At 47.9% G+C, this 12500-nt stretch overlaps 1 protein-coding gene across 2 annotated transcripts in view; it reads right to left on the reverse strand.

The window, feature by feature from the left end:
- LOC120033304 (phospholipase D1-like) overlaps positions 1-2765 on the reverse strand; it is a 22933-nt gene extending 20168 nt beyond the window's left edge. For both annotated transcript variants that reach the window (XM_038979585.1, XM_038979584.1), the window contains exon 1: positions 2610-2765. The gene's annotated coding sequence lies outside the window, so the exon portion shown is untranslated. The remainder of the gene's footprint in view (positions 1-2609) is intronic.
- Positions 2766-12500: the final 9735 nt, after the last annotated feature.

Consider the following 12500-nt stretch of genomic DNA (forward strand, 5'->3'; position numbering starts at 1 on the left):
GCACCATAAAGATAAGTGAGAAGAGATTTGTGGACACAACATGGCATTTACAGTCAATGTGGTGCCAACCTCCGCCTAGCACAGATGACAGAGAGAGAGAGAGCAACAGAGTGAAAGAGTGGTCTGTGACACCTCTGTCTCTGCCTACACTAAAGCTGTTTATTATCTAATCATTTCAACACTAGAGAAAGAGAGAGAGAGTGAAAGAGAGGGAGAGAGAGAGAAAGAGAGAGAGAGAGAGAGAGAGAGAAAGAAAGAAAGAAAGAAAGAAAGAGAGAAAGAAAGAAAGAAAGAAAGAAAGAAAGAAAGAAAGAAAGAAAGAAAGAAAGAAAGAAAGAAAGAAAGAAAGAAAGAGAGAGAGAGAGAGAGAGAGAGAGAGGGAGAGACAGAGTGGGAGGGAGACAGAGAGGGAGAGAGAGAGACAGAGAGGGAGAGAGAAGGAGAGAGAGAGAGAGAGAGAGAGAGAGAGAGAGAGAGAGAGAGAGAGAGAGAGAGAGAGAGGGAGAGAGAGAGAGAGACAGAGAGGGAGAGAAAAGGAGAGAGAGACAGAGAGAGAGAGAGAATGAGAGAGAGACAGAGAGAAAGAGAGACAGAGAGAGAGAGAGAGAGAGACAGAGAGAGGGAGAGAGAGAAACAGAGAGGGAGAGAGAGACAGAGAGAGAGAGAGAGAGAGAGAGAGAGAGAGAGAGAGAGAGAGAGAGAGAGAGAGAGAGAGAGAGAGAGAGAGAGAGAGAGAGAGAGAGACAGAGAGACAGAGAGAGGGAGAAGGGGAGTAATCGTCATTATCACCAGAGCTGAGTCCTGCTGGCTGTAATACAAGGCTTCATTGTACTTCTTTGAAGGAACACATCTTTCCAACGCACACGCACACACACACACACACACACACACACACACACACACACACACACACACACACACACACACACACACACACACACACACACACGCACACACACATACACACATATACACACACACTGTATTCTACTTTCCAGCAGGTGGTTTGAGTTTACATGTTGGCTTGATCTCTCTGAGCTGAAACCACCTGTGTGTGTGGGTGCATGCGTGTGGGGACCTGAAATCGCCAAAAGTTGCCACAAGGATAGTAAAACAAGGAAAATTCTCCCTCGTGGGGACATTTCCCACGTCCCCATGAGGACAATGACTATGTGAATCTTAGGGGTTAGGTTTAGGGTTACAATTAGGGTTACAATTAGGGATAGGGTTAGAGTTAGGGGTTAGGAGTTAGGGGTTAGGGAAAATAGGATTTTGAATGCAAAAATACATTTAGTTCCCACAAGGATGTGTGTGTGTGTGTGTGTGTGTGTGTGTGTGTGTGTGTGTGTGTGTGTGTGTGTGTGTGTGTGTGTGTGTGTGTGCGTGTGTGTGTGTGTGTGTGTGTGTGTGTGTGTGTGTGTGTGTGTGTGTGTGTGTGTGTGTGTGTGTGGGGGGGGGGGGGGGAATGAGAGCATGCACCGTTTCATGATTTAATCCAAATGTTGACAGTGACTGTTACAGTTTTCCTATTTGGATGAATGACTGATCAAATATAATGACTGATCAAACATAATGACTGATCAAATATAATGACTGATCAAACATAATGACTGATCAAACATAATGACTGATCAAATATAATGACTGATCAAACATAATGACTGATCAAATATAATGACTGATCAAATATAAAGATTGATCAAACATAATGACTGATCAAATATAATGACTGATCAAACATAATGACTGATCAAACATAATGACTGATCAAATATCATGACTGATCAAACATAATGACTGAACAAACATAATGACTGATCAAATATAGTGATTGATCAAACATAATGACTGATCAAATATAGTGATTGATCAAACATAATGACTGATCAAACATAATGACTGATCAAACATAATGACTGATCAAATATAGTGATTGATCAAACATAATGATTGATCAAACATAATGACTGATCAAATATAATGACTGATCAAACTAGACAGAATGACAAGACAGAGAGCTAGTCAGTACAGTCAGACTAGACCTAGTCATCCAGCCAGGGGCTAACTGCCCCACCATAGTTAATATGTATTCAGAAACAGGATGTGTAGAGCAGAGAGAGGGAGACAGAGGTTATGAAACTCAGCTATGATTGTTTTGTTAGGAGAGTAGCCCAGCAGAACTGTGTAATGTCTTATATCACCTACAACAACAAAGAGACTTGGTGTAGTCTTTGAAACGTTGAATCTGTTCTACAAATGTGGCAAATAACAACGTTACCAATAAAGACGGCACATGTACTGGTGAGGAGAAGAGGGAGAAAAGGCGAGAAAGAGAGAGAGAGTGAGAGAGCAGTAGGGTGAGGAGAAGGGGATATGAACGAGGGAGTGAGTTGAAGGAAATGGAGAGGGAGGTAGAGGAGAGAGGGAGAAAACAGTAACTGTTCAGCTAGCGAGGGACAGTCAGTCCGACATTTCAAAAGCAGCAACAAGCTTTCACAACATGGTGGTAGACAGCAAGGCACGATACACACACACACACACACACTACTTCTACATTGGAACAATATAGAACAGAGTGACAGAGAGAGAGAAAGAAACACTTCACTGACCTGCTCTTGTACACTTGCTGTCCTCATTTTGATTTGTCCCTCTTCTAGACTACTGAGTAGACTAAACACACACAAATTTGCACACACTACAAACACACACACACACTCTACACACCCTATACACACTCAGTGTACCGTTCCTCTTGTATAACAGAGTGTATGTGAGCGAATGTACTGTGGAAACAACTCCTCTAAGAAAATTCCTCAAGAGAGGAGGGGATACCGAACTCTAAACCAATCAGCCGTGTTGAAACATTCATACCCTCCCCCTGGGTTCTCTCATTGGGGGAATCTGCTGGAATCTGAGCTGAGTTCCAGGGTTTTGGGTAAAGGGAGGGATTAGAGGAGAGATTTAAAAAAAATCTAAGACTGACAGCCTACAAGAAGGAGGTCAGAGACCTGGCATTGTGCTGCCAGGACAACAACCTCTTCCTCAACATCAGCAAGACAAAGGAGCTGATCGTGGACTACAGGAAACGGAGGGCCGAGCACACCCTCATCCACATCGATGGGGCTGTAGTGGAGCACTTCAAATTCCTTGGTGAGAGAGCTTCAAATTCCTTGATGTCCACATCACTAAGGAATTATCATGGTCCACACACACTAACACAGTCGTGAAGAGGGCACAACAACACCTCTTCCCCCTCAGGAGGTTGAAAAGTTTTGGCATGGGCCTCAGATCTTCAAAAATGTATACAGCTGCACCATTGAGAACTTCTTGACCGGCTGCATCACCGCTTGGTATGGCAACTGCTTGGCATCTGACCGCAAGGCTTGAGAAAATCTTATAAGAAGAATGGGAGGGAAATAATTATAATAATCCAGATGTGCGAAGTAGATACAGACATACCCTAGATGACTCAAAGCTGTAATCACGAGATGGTCACCTCGCTTCAGGTCCTTAGAAAACTATGCAGTTATTTGTTTTTTTATGTATTATTTCTGACATTGTTAGCCCAGAAAATCTCAAGTGTCATTACATACAGCCGGGAATAACTATTGGATATAAAAGCGAGCAACTTACCATCATTACGACTAGGAATACATCTTTCCTGAAGCGGATCCTTTGTTTCGGACCTAGACCCTGGACATGCAATCTTCTCCCAGAGGCCGACCCAAAACAACATGGTCGCCGCAGGAGAGGCAGATGGAGCGGCCTACTGGTCAGACTCAGGCGGGCACACCATCCACCGCTTCCGAGCATATTAATCGCCAATGTCCAATCTCTAGATAACAAGGTGGACGAAATCAGGGCACAAGTTGCCTTCCAGAAAGACATCAGAGATTGTAACATTCTGTTTCACAGAAACATGGAACGGGATACGTTGTCAGAGTCGGTACAGCCACCCGGTTTCTTCATGCATCGCGCTGACAGAAACAAACATCTCTCTGGTAAGAAGAAGTGTGGGGGTATATGCCTTATGATTAATGACTCATGGTGTGATCATAACAACATACAGGAACTCAAGTCCTTTTGTTCACCTGACCTAGAATTCCTTACAATCAAATGCCAACCGCATTATCTTCCAAGAGAATTCTCTTCGATTATAGTCACAGCTGTGTATATCCCCCCCAAGCAGATACCTCGACGGACCTGAAAGAATTTCACTGGACTCTAGTAAACTGGAAACCATACATACTGAGGCTGCATTTATTGTAGCTGGGGATTTTAACAAAGCTAACCTAAGAACAATACTCTCAAATTCTATCAGCATATCGAATGCGCGACACGAGCTGGCAGAATTCTGGATAATTGCTACTGGAACTTACGCGATGCATACAAAGCCCTCCCGCGCCCTGTCTTCTGACCATGAATCCATTTTGTTGCTCCCAGCCTATAGACAGAAACTAAAACAGGAAACGCCCGTGCTCAGGTCAATACAACGCTGGTCTGACCAATCGGATTCCACGCTTCAAGATTGCTTCGATCACGTGGACTGGGATATGTTCTGGATAGAGACAACAACATTGATGTACAGTATATGCTGACTCGGTGAGCGAGTTTATTAGCAAGTGCATCGGAGATGTCGTACCCGCTGTGACTATTAAATCCTTACCTAACCAGAAACCGTGGATTAACCTGTTTGGGCTGCAGGGGGCGTATTGAGTAGCCAGATAAAATGTGCCCATTTCAAACGGCCTCGTACTCAATTCTTGCTCGTACAATATGCATATTATTATTACTATTGGATAGAAAACACTCTCTAGTTTCTAAAACCGTTTGAATTATTTCTCTGAGTGAAACAGAAGTCATTCTGCAGCACACTTCCTGACCAGGAAGTGGAATGTCTGAAACCGAGGCTCTCTTCTACTCCCTGCCTATACATGGGCATGATACGTAAGAGTCTACGTGCACTTCATACACCTTCCCCTGGGTGTCAAGAGGTGGTGAGAGAAGAAATTTCATGTTTATCTTGGTCTGACGTTGAATACAGGCTCTTTGTATGACGTGTCCCTCATTTCCGGTACTCTGAGGAGCGCGCGCTGGACAGTGGGATTGCCTTCTGTTTAGCTGCCGTTATGGACGACCAATATCTCCGGCTTTGATTTTATTTGATACATGTGACCATATCATCGTAAAGTATGTTTTTTCAATATAGTTTAATCAGATTATTGAAAATTTTTCGGGAGTTTTGCCGTGTTCCGTTCTCTGACTTTGTTGACGATGGAGCGATTCTTGCCACCAGGCTAGCGCGCGTGCGAAATGAAGAGGGAAAATGAACGTTCTAATTCCAAACAACGACTGTTCTGGACAAAGGACACCTTGTCCAACATTCTGATGAAAGATCAGCAAAAGTAAGAAACATTTTATGATGCTATTTCATATATCTGTCGTGCATGTGAACTAGTCGTGGGCGGCCAACGTTTGGGTACTCTAGCTATACCGAAGCTGCATATCATAATGAAGTTATTTTTTAGAATTCTAACACTGCGATTTCATTAAGAACTAATGGATCTATCATTTCCTATACAACATGTATTTTTTAGTTATGTTTATGAATAGCTATTTGGTCAGAATATGTGTGTCAGAAAAAGTGTCAGGAAAAATCCGGACGTAGTGGGGAAAAGTAGCTAAGTTAGCACACGGTGTAACCATTGATTTCAGCTCTAAATATGCACATTTTCGAACAAAACATAAGTGTATGTATAACCTGATGTTATAGGACTGTCATCTGAGGAAGAAAATCAAGGTTAGTCAAAAATTATATATATTTTGCTTGTTTGTTACGATCGCTTACTTTTGCTACTGGGAAATGGCTTGTCTTTCTGGCTATTGTGCTAAGCTAATATAACGCTATATTGTGTTTTCGCTGTAAAACACTTGATAAATCGGAAATATTGTCTGGAAACACAAGATGCCTGTCTTTCAATTGCTGTACACTATGTATTTTTCAGAAATGTTTTATGATGAGTAATTAGGTATTTGACGTTGGTGTCTGTAATTATTCTGTCTGCTTTCGGTGCAACTTCTGATTGTAGCTGCAATGTAAACTATGATTTATACCTGAAATATGCACATTTTTCGAACAAAACATAGATTTATTGAATAACATGTTATAAGACTGTCATCTGATGAAGTTGTTTCTTGGTTAGTTTGGTTGGTTCTTGGTTAGTTAGATTGGCTTTGTGCATGCTACCTGTGCTGTGAAAAATGTCTGTCCTCTTTTGTATTTGGTGGTGAGCTAACATAAATATACGTGGTGTTTTCGCTGTAAAACATTTTAAAAATCGGACATGTTGGCTGGATTCACAAGATGTGTACCTTTCATATGCTGTATTGGACTTGTTAATGTGTGAAAGTTAAATATTTAAAAAATATATATTTTGAATTTCGCGCCCTCCACTTGAGCTGGCTGTTGTCATAAGTGTACCGACGTCGGGCTGCAGCCATAAGAAGTTAATGGCAGCATTCGCTCAAAACTGAAAGCGCGAACCATCGCTTTTAATCATAGCAAGGCGACCGGAAACATGACCGAATACAAAGAGTGTAGCTATTCCGTCCGCAAGGCAATCAAAGAAGCAAAGCGTCAGTATAGAGAGAAAGTACAGTCGCAATTCAACGGCTCAAACACGAGACGTATGTGTCAGGGTCTACAGTCAATCACGGATTACAAAAAGAAAACCCGCCCGTCGCGGACATCGACGTCTTGCTCCCAGACAAATTAAACTACTTTGCTCGCTTTGAGGACAATACAGTGCCACTGACACGGCCTGCTACCAAAGCTTGTGGGCTCTCCTTCTCCGTGGCCAACATGAGTAAACTGTTTAAACGTGTTAACCCTCGCAAGGCTGCCGGCTCAGACGGCATCCCTAGCTGCATCCTCAGAGCATGCGCAGACCAGCTGACTGGTGTGTTTACTGACATATTCAATCAATCCCTATCCCAGTCTGTTATCCCCACATGCTTCAAGATGGCCACCATTGTTCCTGTTCCCAAGAAAGCTAAGGGAACTGAACTAAATGACTATCGCTACATTGCACTCACTTCTGTCATCATGAAGTGCTTTGAGAGACTAGTCAAGGATCATATCACCTCCACCCTACCTGATACCCTAGACCCACTCCAATTTGCTTACTGCCCCAATAGGTCCACTGACGATGCAATCGCCATCATACTGGATACTGCCCTATCCCATCTGGACAAGAGGAATAACTGTTCATTGACTACAGCTCAGCATTTAACACCATAGTACCCTTCAAACTCGTCATTAAACTCGAGACCCTGGTTCTCAACTCCGCCCTGTGCAACTGGGTCCTGGACTTTCTGACGGGCCGCCCCCAGGTGGTGAAGGAAGGAAACAACATCTCCACCCCGCTGATCCTCAACCCTCAACCCATGGTAGGCCACCAAAAGCACACCATGGTAGGCCACCAAAAGGACAGGGTCCACCGGGAGCCCGGGTGGCAGGCTCGCACTTCTCTGCTTTTACAAAAAGCTGATTCCCCTGGAGGTGTTGGAGAACCTGTCGGACATGGAGGACCGGTCTTGGGCGGAGCGGGAGAAGATGAGGATGTCATCAAGGTAGACAAAGACGAACCGGTTCAACATGTCGCGGAGAACATCATTAACCAGAGCCTGGAACATAGCAGGGGCGTTGCTAAGGCCGAATGGCATGACCAGATACTCATAGTGACCGCTGGCCATGTTGAAGGCTGAAGGCAGTCTTCCACTCGTCCTCTTCCCGTATCCGCACCAGGTGGTAGGTGTTCTGTAGTTCCAGCTAGGAGAACACTGTGAAACCCTGGAGTGGCTCGAAGGCCGAGGAGATGAGGGGTAGCGTGTAGCGTTTCTTCACCGTGATGTCCTTGAGACCCCGGTAGTTGCTGCACGGGCACAGGGTTTTGTCAATATTTTGTCAAGTTTTGTCAATCAGAAGGACAGATGAACACTGCAGCTAGGGAGTCCTCAATGTAGGTCTCCATAGCAATGGTCACCGGACCCGACAGAGAGTACAGTCGTCCCCGGGGCGGAGTGGTGCCTGGGAGAAGGTCAATCCTCCAGTCATATGGTCGGTACGGCAGAAGCGAAGTGGCCGGGCCTTACTGAAGGTCCTGGTACACTGCGGGAATGGTGGAGAGGTCCGGGGCAACTTCCGAGCCCCCGGGAAGATGTCCCGGGGCAGGCTGCGCTGACTTCAGGCAATGGGCATGGCAGAACGGGCTCCAGCCCATGATGGCACCAGCAGACCAGTCAATGAGGGGATTATGTCGCTGGAGCCAGGAGAATCCCAATACCACGGGAACGTGAGGAGACTTAATGAGCAGGAATTGGATCATCTCGCTGTGGTTCCCTGACACACGTAGGTTGGTGGGGGTGGTATTGTGGGTGACCCGGCCTATAGAGCACCCGTCCAGTGCTCTAACGTCCATGGGAATGGAGAGGGGCTGAGTGGGGATGTTCAGCTCAGAAGCCAGGGTAGCGTCCATAAAACTCTCATCGGCCCCAGAGTCAATGAGTACCCGGAGAGATTTCGTCTGGTTCCCCCACAGCAAAATGACATGAAAAGGGATGCGAGTAAGGCGAGAGGAAAAGTTCTCCGTATTGCCCACCAGGGTACTCGCTCCTACCGGTGAGCTTGGTCTTTTAGTGGACAGGTGGAGACAAAATGACCAGTAGTCTCGCAATACAGGTAACTCTTAATGTGAAGCCTGTATAGCCCTTCAGCTGGAGACATTCTAGCTCTGCCTAGTTGCATCGGCTCGGGAAGAGGTGAATCGGGAGTCTTCGGAGACTCTTGGGGGAACTCGGGTAGCCTCTGGTTCTCTCGGCAACAGAGCCGTCTGGGACTTCGAGGATGCCTCGGAGGTAAGGTAGAATCCGTGAGTGAAACCGAATCTCCTCTACTTCCTACATTCCCGTAGTCGCCCGTCGATCCGAATGGTCAAGGCTATGAGCGAGTCAAGATACGTCTGTAGTTCCTGGGCTGCAAGCTCGTCCTTTACTTCCTCCGATACTCCGTGCAGGAACATGTCGAACAACGCTTCTGGGTTCCAGGCACTCTCAGCTGCCAACGTGCAGAAATCCACCGCATAGTCTGCCTCACTGTAGGAGTCTTGCCAAAGCTGGAGTAACTTCAGGGCAGCCTCTCTCCCGGACAATGGAGCTGTCCACTCTCCCGGACAATTATTTGCCTCCACCACAAAGTCCTCCGGACTGAAGCATACGGCCGACTGTTGTTCCCATACTGCCGTAGCCCAGGCGAGAGCCCTCCCAGACATCAGCGTGATGAGGTGCCCTATGTTAGAGCGTTCCGAGGGGAAGGAGAAGTTGCTGCAGCTCGATGATGAGGGAACACTGAGCGAGAAACGCACAACAGGTGTCCGACTCTCCATCAAAGCGTTCCAGGGGAGGTAAGCGAGGTTCCCGGGGAGGCGGGGTGACCGGGGAGGCGGCGCTGCTAACAGACGGGTTACTGGGGGGCTGGGAGGTTACCGTCGTGGTAGCTGTCTAACAGACAACGCCTGGAATTGCTCCAGCAATGTGTTCAACATTTGGACATGGAGTTCGGCCAAGGTCTGGAACCCTTCCATAAGACCACGAAGCAACTCATTGTGCCTTCCAATGGTGTCTCCTTGGGAGGAGATGGCGTTGCGGAACTGGTCCGAGTCTGCTGGGTCAGTCATGGCCAGTTCTCTCTAGTCCCTGTTTTCTTGTCCTTCCGGTTCCGACCTATTCTTCCTGTCCTGATCCCAAGCCTGCCTGCCGTCCTGTACCTATCTGACTCTGACCTGGTTTACAAACTTTTGCCTGTCCTGACCTTGAGCCTGCCTGCCACCCTGTACCTATCAGACTCAGACCTGGTTACGAACCTCTGCCTGTCCTCGACCTGCCCTTTGCCTGTCTCCTGTGGTTTTAATAAACTACTCTGTATATTGAACCTTCCGTCTCCTGTGTGTTCATCTGGGTCATATCCTGATTCGTGTTAGTACGAACTGGCCATGACTGACCCAGGAGACTCGGACCAGCTCCGCAGTGCCGTCTCCTCCCAAGGAGCCATCATTGGGAGACACGAGGAGTTACTTCAAGGTTTTATGGAAGGATTCCAGACCTTGGCAGAACGCCATGACCGTGCCTTGAATACATTGCTGGAGCAATTCTGCAGATTGTCTGTTAGGCCACCAGCCACGACGGTAACCTCCCAGTCCCTCAGTAACCCTGCTGTCAGCAGCGCGTCTCTACAGGCCACCCCGGCTTCCCATTCAACACGTTCCTTCATGCTCATCAAGTCTACTCAGGTACTTGTGGTATTGGGGTTTTCATGGCTCCAGCGACACAATCCCCTTATCAACTGGACTGCTGGTGCTATCATGGGCAGGAGCCCGTTCTGCCACGCTCATTGCCTGAAGTCGGTGCAGCCTGCCCCGGGACTTCTTCCTGTGGGCTCGTAAGAAGCCTCGGACCTTTCCGCCGTTCCCGCGGAGTACCAGGACCTCTGGAAGGTTTTCAGCAAGGTTTCCAGCTCTGTTGGGTCCGGAGACCAAGGCTGTGGAAACGTACATCAAGGACTCCCTGGCTGCAATGTGTACCCGTCCTTCTGCCTCCCCCTCTGTGGAGAAGAGGGACAAAACCCTGCGCCTGTGCATAGACTACCGGGGCCTTAATGACATCACGGTTAAGAACTGCGGAACGCCTACCATCTGGTGCGGATACGGGAAGGTGACGGAGTGGAAGACAGCCTTCAACTCGGCTAGCGGATACTGCGAATACCTGGTGATCCCGTTCGGTCTGACCAACGCTCCTGCGGTGTTCCAGGCCCTGGTTAACAACGTTCTCCACAACATGTTGAACCGGTTTGTGTTCGTCTACCTCGACGACATCCTTTTCCCGCGCAGCTCAAGAACACATTCTCCATGTCTAACAAGTCCTCCAGCGTCTCCTGGAGAACCAGCTTTTTGTTAAAGCAGAAAAATGCGAATTCCATCGCTCCACCATCTCCTTCCTAGGATACATCATCACTGCTGGTAATGTGCAGATGGATCCCGGGAAGGTGAGAGCGGTGATGGATTGGCCTCAACCCACTTCCAGAGGGCAGCTGCAACGCTTCCTGGGATTTTCCCATTTCTATTGCCGTTTTATACTGGATTACAGCACCCTGGCTTCCCCCCTTTCAGCACTCACCTCTCCCAAGGTCCCGTTCACGTGATCCCCAGCTGCTGACCGGGTGTTCCTGGACCTAAAGCACCGCTTCACCACAGATCCCATATTAATCCATCCGGACTGGTCCCATCAGTTCGTGGTGGAGGTCAACGCTTTGGACATGGGAGTGGGGGCTGTCCTGTCCCAGCGTTCTGCCCTGGACCTAAAGCTGCATCCCTGCACCTTCTTTTCCCATTGTCTTAATGCCACAGAAAGGACTTATGATGTTGGAAATCGAGAACTACTGTGGTGAAGATGGCATTGGAGGAGTGGAGGTACTGGTTAGAGGGGGCGGAACATCCATTCATTGTGTGGATGGATCACAAGAACATGGAATATCTCTGCACCGCCAATCGTCTCAACTCCAGGCAAGCTCGATAGGCCCTGCTTTTCACTCTGTTCAACTTTACCATCTCCTATTGCCCGGGGTCCAAGAATGTTAAGCTGGATGCACTTTCACACCGCTATAGCCCCGCTGCTACACCCTCGGACTCCAAGACCATCCTTCCTACCTCGTGTCTAGCGGCTACACTCATCTGGGGAATAGAGAACCAGGCCCGTGGGGGGGGCCTGGCTAACTGGAAGTTTGTCCCAGACACTGCCCTCTCCCCGGTCCTGGAATGGGCTCATTCCTCCAAGCTTGCCTGCCACCCTGGCTCCCTTCAGAACCTGGCCTTTGTGTGACAACACTTTTGGTGGCCTACCATGGTTCCTGATGTCTCCGCGTTCGTCACCCTGCCTGCACTGTCTGTGCTCAGAATAAGACTTCATGGCATGTTCTGGCTGGCCTCCTTCAACTTCCTGTCACTCACTGTCCCTGGTCACATATATCCCTGGACTTCGTCACTGGTCTCCCTCCATCTGATGGCAACACCACTATCCTTACGGTGGTGGACAGGTTTTCAAAGCTGCCCATTTCATTCCCCTCCCCAAGCTCCAACTGTGGTCCTCAGTTCTTGTCCTGGTTCTGGAAGGCGTCCTTCACACTCATTGGGTCGTCGGCCAGCCTGTCCTCTGGGTTTCTCCCCCAATCTAACGGCCAGTCGGAGTGAGCTAATCAGGACCTGGAGACAACTCTTCGTTGCCTCGTCTCTGCCAACCCCACTACCTGGAGCCAGCAACTCGTGTGGGTGGAATACGCCCGCAACACTCCTCAGCCACTGGTCTCTCACCTTTCGAGTGTTCGATGGGTTATCAGCCCCCGCTCTTCCCTGAGCAAGAAGAAGAGGTCAGAATTACCTCCGCCAAGATGT

The sequence above is a fragment of the Salvelinus namaycush genome, chromosome 40 (genome assembly GCF_016432855.1).
Source record: "Salvelinus namaycush isolate Seneca chromosome 40, SaNama_1.0, whole genome shotgun sequence".
NCBI classification, from domain to species: Eukaryota; Metazoa; Chordata; class Actinopteri; order Salmoniformes; family Salmonidae; genus Salvelinus; species Salvelinus namaycush.